Below are 14,230 nucleotides of genomic sequence, written 5' to 3' on the forward strand. Positions count from 1 at the left end.
TAAGTAGCATTACGATGCCATAGGAGAGGGAAGTCACAGTTAGAGCACTCACCAGCCCACTGTATATGAAACCAAGTATGGTTCGTACAGTATTGCCTGTGCTGGGATATTTTTGATGCCTGATGGTGCAAAGAGTAACTCTCTGCCTCTTACTTGAATGCTTTACATTACTGCTGTTCCTCAAAAGATATTAAACTCACAAAATTAGGATATTTGAGATGGAAAAGGATAAAAATGAGTGAGTGAATGATTGAGAGAGTTTTTTGTGCATATATACACATATATATGAGAATATGTGTGTGTGAAGCTATTTAAATTCCTGGACTGTAAAACATCAATTGCAGGAGAGAACAACATGCTACCTTTATATTAGAGTGATTGTTAAGAAAATAAAGAGGGGAGAAGTGTCATACATAGAATTATTTTTAAAAAGTGAAGACAAATTGATTTATCTTTGCTCTTTGTTTCAGTACCACCAGGCTATGAAAAGACATGCCTATTATCTGTGGCTGGCTTTGAAACCCAGTTCTAGGAACAAAGCCAAGAAAAACAAGATTTCTGTATTGGTATGTACAATTCCGAAATATGGATGGAAACTCCCAGATTGAATTGCTGTGTATCTCACCCCTTGTGATCACTGCCTCCACTTCAATCTCAATCTGGGTCATACCACACTCAAATGTGACAAATATCCTTCCCGAGGTGCCAAAAATTCAAGGTCTGATTGTTAAAATGAAAATATCCCTGGACTATAATGCCAATACTGAACAGGCATTTCACTCTGTTCTCACAGAAAGCAGGATCTGAACGTTTCCCTTATTTCTTGAAATAAGATTTCAAATTGCTGAACCACTGTCCACTGCAGGTACCAGACTCATAAATACTTGACTGGATGAGAATCAAAATTCAAGTACATCATCTTATCTGTACTGAATGTCTAAGAAGCAGATGCAAGACACCACGAAGATACAGACTGGGCAGGAGGTGTCTCAGTCCCTTCTAAATAGAAACTGGTTTTAAATCCTGGCAGTTTTACAGATCCTTTCCAAATGTTTAACAAGTATATGTAAAAATGCCATCTAATCTTACTGAAAAGAGATCTTGAAAATTTATACAATCTTCTGCACTGCTTCACCAAGACTCTTTGGCAATTCTGTAAATCTAGGAAGGAAGTACATATGCCACATGATTTATCACTTTTGAACGTGACCTTTCAACTGCCCCATCTCTTCCCCTTCTACAAAGCCTTGTACAGACCAGCACAGCTTCATGATGCTCCTTTCTACCCTGCCACCCGCAACATAATCTATCCTGTGCATTACCAGTCTTGATTTCATTTTTGAACACTTTTATTTCTTTATAGAACACCTGTTTTCATGCACGAAAACCTGTACTGTATGCTATATTTATTTCACACGACACATTGTTTCTTTTTTGCGTTAGTGGAGAGTTTTTTATGTGTTCTTGAACAAAGTTTCAGTAACTGTACACAAAAAAATGGCAGGTGATTTTCATTTTTCCCAGAGTATTGGAATAGTATGTCTAATTTCAGTAACTAAATGATCTAAACCTGTTATTTATATATATATATATATATATATATATATATAAAAATATGTACTGCTAATTAGAACAGATAGTATCTAATGAAAGAATACCCAAGCTCATTTTAAATATAATGAAAGTAGTTCTGCATATATTGACTGATTTATGGAAGGGGGCTTATTCTGGTTGAATTAGCAATGCAGATCTCCTGGAAACTCCATTTCCAAAAAGAGAATTCAGATCTTTAATTTCGTTGCTACAAATGCTTAAATCACTTTAAAGATTGGAACTTGTATTTTTGTAGGTTTTATTTAAAATTTAAAGGCCTTTAAAACACTGTTATTCAACAATTAATTGAGTGACAGTAGTTCTGAACATTTTTGCATTAGTTCAGAGTGGGTATATTCAATTAAGTTATTACTGCTGTATTCACTCCTCGCTTCTTCAGTGGTTTGAAAAATCACAATGGACATTCTGTGGTCTGCATGTGCACAAGTGCCCGATGTCGTATCAAGGCCATCAGATTTTACAGCAGTTCCATTATTAACTTTGTGTGTGCTGGGGCAGAAGGCCAATAGATGTATCTGTATTTTGATCCTTAATGCCAATCCATGTTTAGTAGAGGTGAAACCTTTTCTCTTGAGAATTCTGCTTTTATGGTTATAAAGTAAGTTAGATAAATGAACTCCTGCAGTGTTAAGTTTGCAGTTAAGTTCATTATGGGATGGTATTAAATACAGGTTGTCTACCCCAAGGAATTTCCTGCAGAAATGCTTCTTTTAGGGCACAATAACTAAAAGACAAATAAATAACTTTCTACAAGCGGAAAGAACATTGCAAAAGGGAATCCATTTGCCAACTACAGGTAGTTTACCCAAGTCATCAACCTAAAACATGCCAGACTTCCACTGCTAGCACAGAAGATTTCAATCTAGTAAATGTAATAATACATCTCACAGCACTGCAATTGTTGTTTTCTGACGTTAGAAGTAAACTATGCATCGCCCACTCCTCAGGTCTCTAATGCAAGCATCTTGGAAAAACATTATGTAGTGCCTCAAAACATTTGAGCTCCTCTGAGCATCACACAGAAACTTCTTCTCAATACATCATAAAAAAATTCACTTCCACTACATTGCCAGAGCAAAAATGGCTAAAGACAAAGCTGAGCACCATCCCTGCCTTACAGAGGAGTCACTCAAAGGAAGCCCAAGACTGCACATCACCAACTATGAAGCTGCTTTCATCATCCCTGAGGAACCTGATGGGAAAGAGATATTGGAGAGAACAGAAAACAAAACAGGCTTCCATAATCCAGACCAGAGAGTATCACAGACCTACAGCTGTGTGTGGCTAATGAGAAACAATTGCCTTTTCTTCACTGCTACAGTCAAGAACCCACTGAAAGCTGAGCCATTCGAGTATCACTGCTGACATGGAAAGGCAAAGCCCTTCATTACCAAGTACCATCAATCATCTTAACTGTTCACTCTAAATATTTATGCTTTTATTGCAAGCACCAACTGTTTTGAAGGTTTAGCCTTCTATACTACAGTGACCCCTTTTGATACATCCAAAGAAACTCCCAGTGGTAGGTAAAAGAAAGTGAAGTCAACATTACCATAAAACCCTGAGCTTCTGATACTTAAAAATCATCTCACCTGCCCACTAGGATCGGTATTTATCATTTTCATTCCCAAGCCAACAGGCAGAAGTTCAGAACTGTCAGAACTTGCAGCTTACACCATTTCCAAATTTTATTTAATAAACAACCTGTTTGTATAGAGCCCTAGACAAAGCCTATTCAGAAGTAGTCCTAGTAAAGACACAGACATAATCCTGTGCTGTGCTTTGACTTCTTCACATTCTGCACAAGATATTTTAATTCTCTTGCAGATTTGAAATTCTAATCAACATATGATCAAACAGAATTTAAAAATACCTTGTGACTTAAGAGTTGAAGATGCTGCAAAAATTCTCAACCAAAGGTAAGAAGTAAACTGTGTAAGGTTAGAGGTAAACTAACTACATCAAAGCTGTATTATCTAACAAGACATTGTGTGAGTCTACAGGCAGATTTCTGTGAAAGAACAGATTTTAACATCTCTTTAAACAATGAACAGATCTGCAGGCTATCACACATCACAGCCAAACCAGGCAGATGAGCAAGCAGAGATCAGCTCATGCTGCTGCAGCACTGTTCAGAACTGCAAGTATCTAATAATCCCCAAAACAACATTTATCCATCTCCTCCAGCCCTTCCACCTGGAAAGATAATATAATGTGTTGCAAATTATACTAACAATAAAACTGTAAGTTAGTGTGAAAAAGAAACTTTTTTTAAAGACATGAAATAGGTAAGAAATGAATGCAAGAGTAGGACAAATAGCTATGAAGAAGCAAAGCAGGATCCTAAAGGCTTGAGTATCTGAGAACAGCAATATGAGCCAGCTTCCTTCCCTATGCTTTGGAGGTTGTTTAGCAAGAACACATGATAATGGAAGAACGGGAATGTGCACTACAGGACAGCCAGGAAAAGCTTCCAGTGCAGCCTGTATGCACTGTTTGGCAATATAAATATCTTCTTCTCTGCTGGTATCTTCTATTATTCTCTTTTGCACAGCTCCATACTTGCATATACTGTAATTACCTCTCCTCTCTCTTCTGTGGGAATGATCTGCACTAGCATTGTCAGCTTTCATTACACAGCTCAAGGAAATTTCAATTTTACTGACATTTTCTATAAAACCAAACCAAGCTAAACAATGAGGTTTTGGAAATAAGTGAACTAGACTCTTCTGTTTCTCTTTCCCAGCTTTGCAAGTTGTCATGGGCTTTGATTAAGTGATAAGCACCTCAGAATAACTTGGTTGGGAACCTTGTCATTCATTTCCAAGGAGAATGGGGAGCAAGCCACAGTATGATGAAGCTTTTTAACCAGATAGATGTATTTATTAAAACTCCTCAAAATCGAGGCAGTCCTTTCTGTCACTTACATTCCAAATTGAGTGGATGGGGAATGTTAACCTCTAGGTGCTCAGAGTCAGAAGTCTCTAAATATCAATTCACATTGTCTAATGCATTGTCCTCTTGAAGCATTTCAGTTCCATGAATCTTCACAAACAGCACAAAGCTGCAACATATTCACAAAGCTTATTTTTCTAACCGTTTGCTATGATCACTGCAACTTAGTTTTCCGTATTTTCTTCTTCATATAGATCTTTGATACTTACAACTTCCATCCTGCTCTCAGTCAGCCATAATCCCAGGTTTCATGCTGGAAGCATATAGCTCTGTGATATCCCTGGTGCAATGTAAGAGTGCTCATGAGATCCTACAGATTCATTTTGTATTTCTACTACTGGTTTTATGCTTAGGAGGAAAGAAAGGAACAAATTTTTTTTCTTTTTCTATTTTGCTCTCTGCCATAAAGAAGGTAAAGCAATGTGTACGTATGTATCTGCATTAGAGACAAAAAAACATTTGTGGAAAGGACAAAAAGTGAATGGAAGAAGTTGTATACAAAAGAGAGAGGACATAATCTTAATACTGTAAAAGCCACTGGACAGGTATGGTTAAAGATTCTACAAGAATTCTTTTGACTGCAAGGAAAATACTGTATTTCCAAGTTTGGTCACGTATAACCTGTGTTTCAAAGTTATTTTCTGTCTATTTTCTTTAAGATCATAAGCCTGGGAAGCTGCCTTAGGGAGCACACAGGAGATGCAGTTTGGCACTGCAGAGACCCTGCAAACAAACTACATTTTATCCCAATTCATGCTAATTTCAAATACACTTTCCTATTTATCTGACTACTTGCACAGAAGGATGTCAAACTGTTTTTTCCTACATTAAATGTGCCACAAATTTTGAATAGAGAATTTATTTCACTTGAGGACAGCGCACATGCTGATTTTTAGGGGAATTTTTTGGATTAACAATTCTTAAGGAGGTTCTACACAAGAATTCTATTCCTTGTCTTTGGAACTAAGAAGAACAACTCAAAGTTTCCTCCTTTTTCTTTGAAGACATTCTATGTGGAGTGAGAAAAATTAAGATATGGCACTCCTCTAGACTCAATTCTTATTTTTGCTGTAGTGAACACTAAACCCAGAGAAGTAGGGAAAATGTTTAGGAACAGAACTGAGGTTTTCAGGAATTATTTCTGAATTTCAAAGAATCCCTAATGAATCAAAGTCACAAATACAGCACATCTACTTTGTAATAGTAAGCTGCCAGTAAAAAATGTTTGCTATGGGTCAGGTCAGGCTGAGTACTGCAGGTCTCAGTCAGGATTGTGTCCCAGTTCCATCACGTACCAGAAGATGATGATTTGATTTGGACCAGAGATTTTTCTTGCTGTACAGAACTCAGGCATTTGAGAATAAACACTTTCACCTCACAACTTCACCCACTATAGATTTGTAAATTAAGGCCATTATCGACTGGGGACAGACTATCAGAGCAATTCAGGTCCAGGATTACTCCCCCAGACACACCAGGCAATCAATAGTTCTAAACTGCTTCATACCTCCGAGGTCACTGACTTACACAGTGGTGACAATGACATCTGTAGGCTCCCCTTCTGACCTGATGCACCGTCTCTGGATTTCAGGCTCACCTTTCACCCACGGCACTCGGGCACAAGCAGCAGCTGTGACACCACAAGCTCACTCTCCAACCACCACGGCTGCTGGGTTACTGCTCGTGTGAAATCTCTGCAGAACTGAGTTCTGGTCCCAGTTCATGTGTGATAAAGGATGTAACTTCCCAGAAATTAGCATTTTCATTTGTCATGTCATCTGTTGATATAACTGGAAGAAACAATTTTCACCAAAGGCCTGTGTGATTGTTGAATCACAAAGGCAGGGGAAAAACCCCAAGCATCCAAAACTGGTTAATCTTTAATTTAACAAGAGAATTTTTGGAGAAACCATTTTGCTCCCAACAACTTACAGCATCAAGTGTGGTATCAGATAGTGAACATCAACGATCAACTTATTTTAAGGAGAAGAAAACCAAGGTTCAAAATTAAAAGTTTAGACTGTAGGTAGGTGAAGTGTTTCGGTATTTGAATAATTGTGTGATTTTGCAATGATGTATTCAAGAGGAATTAGTATCACTGCTACTCTTGTAAAAGGAATATTCATTGCCACGTTTGCACCACCAAGAACACACTGAAATAATACTGCACCTCCCAAATCATTCCTAGTTTCACAAGGTTATATCCTGTAATATGTGGGAAAATGAATCCAAAGAACAGAATGTACAGTAAAAAAGCAGAATTATGCCCAAAAGGCCTCCTAGTGTCCAAGGCAGCTAAAGAAGTTGAGGTAACTCATACAAACAGGTTACACTATTGCAAATGTTAGTACTGCTATAAAATTAGATCTTCCATGGGTCATACCACCTTATCAAGAGGCATTTGTTTCCTACTCAACATATTTAGATTTGAGCAGTGTAGACTCTCTAGATTTGAGTGGTGTGAAACCTTAATTAAAGTGTCCTGAGAAATGGCAGGTGGATGACAGAGCTCTCCTAAGGTCAGAGCAGGGACTTGTGCAGTATTTAACACTTTAAAAGAGCTGCACGAGCATTAATACTTCTAGAATTCTCTTCACTAAGCCCACCTGAGCTAATACACTTCTCCCAGAAGCTGAGAATTTAATTAAAAGCTGAAGTGTACCCAGAAAGTTAATTAAAATAGCAAGCAATGCCTAGTGATTCAATAATGTATGTGTGTAATTTTGTTTAGCCCAATGAAAATGCAGGAAAGATAAGGCTACTAATAAAGAACTGGAATGAATAATGAAAGGGTCTGTACTAACAACAGTATGTGTTGCATTTACTCTAACAGTTCTCCTGGATCCTGCATGTATTTTGACTTCATCACTTGCTGAATACAATTCCAGGTTTGACTTTCAGTGTATTTCCTGAGCTGTATGATTTATGTCTTGGGTTTCAGTAGCTTCCTAGAGGCTGCACCACAGTGATCTACAGTCTGATAGCAGCTAGGCTTGCTGGCCAAACAAGAAAGAAGCAGCTCTACTTCTTTTAAACCTAAATAAAATGTGTTTTATGTCTTCATTCCTGCTTTACACCTAATGTCCAGGGTTTATTAGATTACACCTTCTGCTCCATGAAACTCTTCTGTTACTGTAGGCTCTTGCAATCTATGTCAAGAGTAATTCTTCTTCTAATCACAGGAAAACAGAGCTCCATTCAGAAGCCCCATTTATACCACAAAGGAAAACAAATGCTTAGAGCAATATATACTTCCACTTTTTTTTTTGCTTTTAGTGTAGACTTACAAAACGTTCCTGGCTCCTGCTTGTTCAGAATATGGCAAGTTAACTTACAACTTGTGCCTGTAACTTGCAAAACTTTCAGCAACTCAGGAATTTTTAAGAGCTCTGAACATCTCTGTAAGCGTTGGCATTTCAACACATATAAAGATACAGTAAATAAATATATTACTTAAAAAAATACTGAATACTTGTAAGTGATTATAATATCCATTGAGACAGTTTTTCAGCTCTTGAAACTTTCCTCCAAGGCCAGTAACACTCAATACTAAAAGGCCCTGACACAGACTAATAATATTCTTTTTACTTTGGTGAACACTGATGCACACTGATCTTAATGCCATTTCCTTAGGACATCAATTTCCTTAGAACATCCACATCAAGTAGTCTCAAGTCTCAGTACCTACCTTTAACACCTTCTTATAACTGAATTATGTAATTTAGGGCCACAGGTGGTATTTTCCTCTAAGACAAGGGTTTTTTTAATTTAGTTTGGAGGGGAAAAATACTCTAGCTCCTGGAAAGAATCCTGATTTTTCAAGCAAATTTAGACAATTCCTTTCAATATCCTTTTTCTCCTCCCAGTTCTGATGCAGCAGTTGTGGCTGTGTTCTTTCCCCACTTCTTCCTGTGAGTAATTTAGACTTTCATCAACAGAATTCACGCTCCTCCCTACCTAAGCCTTACCTTGTGGTCAGGTAACTAGCTGGTAATGTTCCTTCAGGATTCATCAGATTTTTGTGTCATATTTTTGGGCCTTCTGTGTCTACTTCAAATATTAAACACTAGTAGAATCAGTACTTCTATGTACAGCTGTTTGTTAACATATGGACAAACATGTTTGAATCACTTTAGGGGGAGTTATCCGTCTTTTGTCATAAGAAAAAAATGACTCAGAGCCTGAGCAAATACTTCCCTCAAGGTGCTGGAAGAAATGTATGGTAGTCTCAGATAGATTTCTATGTTCAAGTTCACTAAGCCATGTGTCTCTTGTGCGCACAAGACAATTAAAAAGTGCATCATCTTCCACTTTATGGATGCACTTCACTCCTCTGTAACCACAAGACAGGCATGTAGGGAAGAGAGACAATGTGGCACACCTACGAAATGCTGATTTTTCAGGCAGTACTGCAGTTTCCATTTGAGAACTCCCAGAAGGTTATACAGTGAAGGACTTACCACATCAGTAATGTCAAAATAAACCACTTTTTGTTTTTAGAAGGAACACCCTAACTTGTTTTACTTAAGGAGAACTTGGGGGCTTAAGAGATGAGCAGCCCATTTAAGTTACATTGGGACTACAGCAAGGTAAGGAACAGGCTCAGCACACATTACAAAATCAATATTGCCAAACTTTGGTAGCACAATGGAAGAAATCAAAATCAGCACGTCTTGTAAGAAACCCATGTTAATTGAACAAGCTGGAGAAATATACTGGAGCCTCTTCAAACAATATTTCATAATTTCTAATTATAAGGAGCATGAACTCCATTAACACTTTTAAAGCTGCGGACAGCTTTTCTGAAACCTAGACACAAAAGCATTTTTCTGGGTCCTACACTTGGAATCTATGATCCACCAATTAATCAACTACTTCTTCATTTCCAGTACTTTCAGAATACATATCAGTCAGAAAGACCAACATCAGATAACAGCTCCTATTCCCTATCAATTAAATTGGAGTCTTGGAATAACACCTTCATAAAATACAACAACACAAACCCCCTCCCTCTGAGTTCAAACTTCAATAGACTGTGGGGTTTGGGGTATTTTTGTAATACTAGCAGCAATACAAGGTAAGATGCTGGACATTCCTGAAATGGCTGAAGCAAAAGAACTATTCTGGGAGTAACTCCCTTAGGAGAACAGCCAGCACAAGACAGCTGAATGTGGTACATCTTACAGGCTGACAGGAAGACTTGCCAGAACTGTAGTACAGAACCAGTCACTAATAAGATTTATTTTAATACTTCTTACTGAACTGGCTGACTCATACTCTCCAGAAGCACTGTGCATATTTCATCTTAATCAATGGAAGTACATCTGTTACACCAAGACATAATCATGCCCTGAAGCCACTTTGGTTTGTACCAGATAAACCTTATCCATCTAGAAAGTGAATTTACCAGCACCATTCCCAATTCTCCTCCACAGATAAAGGTTCCATGGAAATGGAACTATGATTTACTATTTTACCAAGTTTTAAGAGAAACATTAGTTTCAATACATGTTTGACAACTTTTTATAAAGATGGAGCAGCTTATCTATTCAAATTTGTTTCTTTCCTTCTGAAGATTATTTCTAAATTAACCGAGTAAATCAAATCACTCCAAATTTTTTCTGGCACAATCCAAACAAGTGCTTCATCTCCTGTGTTTATGGACCAGCAGCTCTGTTATCAAAGTTAAGAATCTGCAGCTGCTTTTCTTCCACTTTTTTGATTACTCAATGACACTGAGACTTGCTGCCATTTTATCTGTAAAAGAGGTACAGTCTCTGCCGTGTGGATGTATTTTGTTTCTGCTGGTGCTTGATAGGAGTCTGTTTTTCTCTCCCTCTTATCCCTGTGCTTAGAGCAAAACAAACCAACAGTAACACCCAAGAAAAGAATTTCAGCAGATCTATACAGAACTAAACTAAAAACAGGGATGTGGAAAAATAAGCACTAGGAATGAAATTTATGCCCTTCTAAAGGAGCAGTCTGTGGTGGGCCACATGCTCCACCCTCAATCCCAGGTGCTCAGCACCCCGCGGTGGCTCTCTGGCTGAGTGGCCGAGTTTGATTCTTGTTTCCTGGCTCAGTCTCACTGCAGTAGAGGCCACTTGTGAACTGAACTCCTTCCAACCAAAAAACAGACAAACATCAGTGCTTGCCAGCGTCTCACAAATTAAAATTGCAAACCACCACATTCTGCCTTCACCTCAGCTTGAGGTTAGTGCTCACAGCAGACTCCCCCAAGAGCAGCAGCGAGTGCACAGCTGTTAGGCCAGATGCATTCCAGGAAATTGGAGCTTCTTACAACATAACCTAGGCCAGTAAAATTCCAAGAAAAGCTTTCTTGTCCGCACAGGCAAGAAATATGGCTAGCAAGTGCTTGATCAGAATGCAACATGACTGCGCAATTATTTTTAAAGTGTGATCAAGCTGGAAGGTTTCAACATCTTAAGTATCTCCTCTGGCCCACGAACATGAAAAACATTACTCTTCCTGTCTGAGAAGCACACAAACAAATGGCACTGCTACTGGAAGCTAAAGCCTGGCTTGCTTTGCAGGGCCCATGATCTCAGCCACCCCAGTGACTGCTGAGACAGGAGGAGTCTGAGGTACACACGCCCCTAAGGATGGGGCCTACAAGCACCAAACCTTCTACACAAAAGCTGCTGCAGAGCTGGCACACTACACTCAGTTGTCTTCAACTGCTGACCAGAAGTGGATCTAACATGACAAACATAAAATTCCTCTACTGATTATCTAGAATATCCTCATATTTCTCATGCAATTCCAGCAACAAGGTCACTGCAGACCTTTTGTGTGTTTGCTTTACAGAAATAGCGTACCAGAACTACTTTCTACTGTAAAACTGTAAGCCTCTTCTATAAAATTAAGTTTTGCTTTCTGTGCAAATAATTTCTATAGATTAAAAGTTTACAGCTCAGTGTCTTTTAAAACTATACACAACTTTATTTAGTAGCAATATCCATCTAGTCAAGCAATTAAAAGCAGGTTTAGAAATTTATAGTGTAATTTGCAACTAATCAACCTGCCTTTTTTACAATACATTTCCAGAACTCAGTGTTTTACAGCTGCTTCCACTCACACCTTCACTGCCCCTAGTTTTCAAGCAACTCTGGTAACCCCCAGTTATCACACCACTGAAACAACAACTTCTTTTCAGATCAAGGATCACAGGCAGTTGATTTCAGACTGCCTGCAGAAATGCTGTAACAGAGTGTACCTTGAAGAACGTGATTCCTGAAATTCTTTGATGATAAAACTGACTCCTAAATTTAATATTAAGTAAAAATTATTTCAATACAATCATTACCCATTGTAAGACACTGAACTATTGGAAGGTCCATCCAGCTGATGGATGAGAACACTGCTTGCCTGCAGGACTTGCCTACTCTTACTGTCACCCACAAACTGTGCACAGGAAGCTGATTTTGTTTTTAGTGGTGTTGATATAAAGGTTATCCTGTCAGAAGCTCAAAATGAGAATTCATTTTAAATTTTCTCTTTCTCACTAGAGCTTGCAAAGTGCATCAGCAATTAACAATTCCTATCACTTCTCCCAGTTTGCTGTGTGAAAAGGCTCAGAACTCGTCTTACAAATTGCTCTTTTGAAGATCAAAGGGAAGCTGAATTTGTCTTGTGTGTGCTCTGGATGAGTTTGTAATTTACTGGAACTTTCAGAGGAGGCTTGGCAGCACACTCGTTTGACAGCCCCAGGGCACAGGATTCAGGGGAGCTCTGTGACTCTTCCCTTCTGAGTTCCTTCCTTAGCTTTAATTGGCACCTCATTAGAAATTAATGAAAATGACATCCTCTGTTCTTCCTGCTCTGGGCGTAGAACGCTACAAAAAGGCCCATCACAATTCATAACACATTCAATTTATATAGCAATGGCTCTTAAGCATTATTTATGAGATGTGAATTTCTTGTCAGCAGTTAATAACTTGAACAGAGCGGAAAAAAAATGAAAAAAGATCTTGAGAGTATGTGTGTATGAAAACAAACAAATCTTTCTACATCTGAAAAATGTTGTGTTTGAATTGCTAGAACTCCCTTCTCAGTAGTGAATTGTTGTTCTTCACAGCAAAGCCCTGCAGCACTGTCAAATCTGTCTAAAACTCCATGTAGTGTCAAGGGAACGAGCTGAGCAGCGTCACCTCTCTCTGGACAGGGCTGACAGGAGAGGAGAGCCAATACAGCAGCCTCCCAAAGATCTCCAAGCTGGTGTAAAGCACCAGTCACTCTCTCTGTCTCCTTGCCATTAAAGATGTGCCTTGTTGGACAAATCCAGTTAACTGGATCAGTATTTGCAGATATGTTTACATTAAAAAAAATCGTTCAGTATGTACATATTTTCCTTTCTACTATGTCTCACTAAAAATCTCACTGGAAGACTCACCAGGACAAATCATCAGAAAGTAAGAGGATTTCCAGAACTTTTAACATTGGGACAAGAAGATATGCAACAGCAAACAATTAAATTGTTGGTCTGTGCAGTTAATTTGGATTTTAGCAAGACTGCTTCAGACACAGCTTTGGATCAACATTTTTACGCTTTAAATCCTCTTCCCTACATCCAAGCAAACCCACACATTTGTCACTCTGACGATGGTGTCTGCCTTCTTATTGATCCTGATATCAAATTTTCTATTAATGTTTAGAACTGGGAGGAGTTTCCCCCTTTTTCTCACTGCTTCAGCTCAGGATTAAGACACCAAGAATTTAACAGCAGAGGTTCAAAGCTCAGTTCAAGCAATGTTCTATGTTGACCATGACTTTTGAAGAGTGGATGTGCTTATTTTACACCAGTTGATTCTATCCCATCTCCTCCACCTGACCACACATCATTACCTGTGCTTCACATTAGGACAGAAAAGGAGAACTCAGTCATGTGTGGATTTAGGAAATACTTTAAACAAATGAGAATTTGACAGATTTGTTCCACTCCATTTCCATCACCTCTGGCCGGGGTTTTTGAATAGGCTTGACATTCATGACCTAAGGCAACCTGATTTTACAGACAGCAGGACAAGCTAGCAAGAACAGTTTCTCAGGCAGCATCTTTAAAACTCACCAGAGCCACACGCTACTGACTGGTAAAGCAGTTTGGGTGATGTGAAGTTGAGGTGCCCTGTGTTGCTCAGTGGAAGCATTTTGCCTTCTTCTTACTAATCTGACTATTAAATGTAAGTGGCACAGGGTATGCCCACATTCACATCACATCAGAGCACAGGTAACACACCCTTACTGCACAAAGTATTAATGGAACATTGTAACTGCACAGAAACCAAAGATCTCCAGTTTTTTCAGCCCTGCCGTACACATAGAAATAGACTCCTGCCTTCTATTTTCTCATTAAAAGTTTGGAATAGAAATGTTTATAATAGAAACTATAAACTGTATAGGATGTAATACAGGAATGCAAATTTTCACCTCCTCACTTATTGCTGAGGAATTCAGAGGTTTTTTCACATTCATGTTTTATTAACACATTTTATGAACTTTAACAGAAATACTTCCATAAAGCTATATATATCCAGTAGAAGAAAATTAAAGAATGATTCCTACAACATTTATATTGCAACAGTATTAAATTATGGAACCACTTCATGAAAACTTGAGAGGAACTAACCAAATATATCTTTAA

At 38.4% G+C, this 14,230-nt stretch overlaps 1 protein-coding gene across 1 annotated transcript in view; it reads right to left on the reverse strand.

The window, feature by feature from the left end:
• Positions 1-14,230, reverse strand: part of ZFAND3 (zinc finger AN1-type containing 3) — a 132,891-nt gene that overhangs the window by 3,482 nt on the left and 115,179 nt on the right. The window lies entirely within an intron of this gene.

The sequence above is a fragment of the Prinia subflava genome, chromosome 2 (assembly GCF_021018805.1).
Source record: "Prinia subflava isolate CZ2003 ecotype Zambia chromosome 2, Cam_Psub_1.2, whole genome shotgun sequence".
Classification (NCBI taxonomy): Eukaryota; Metazoa; Chordata; class Aves; order Passeriformes; family Cisticolidae; genus Prinia; species Prinia subflava.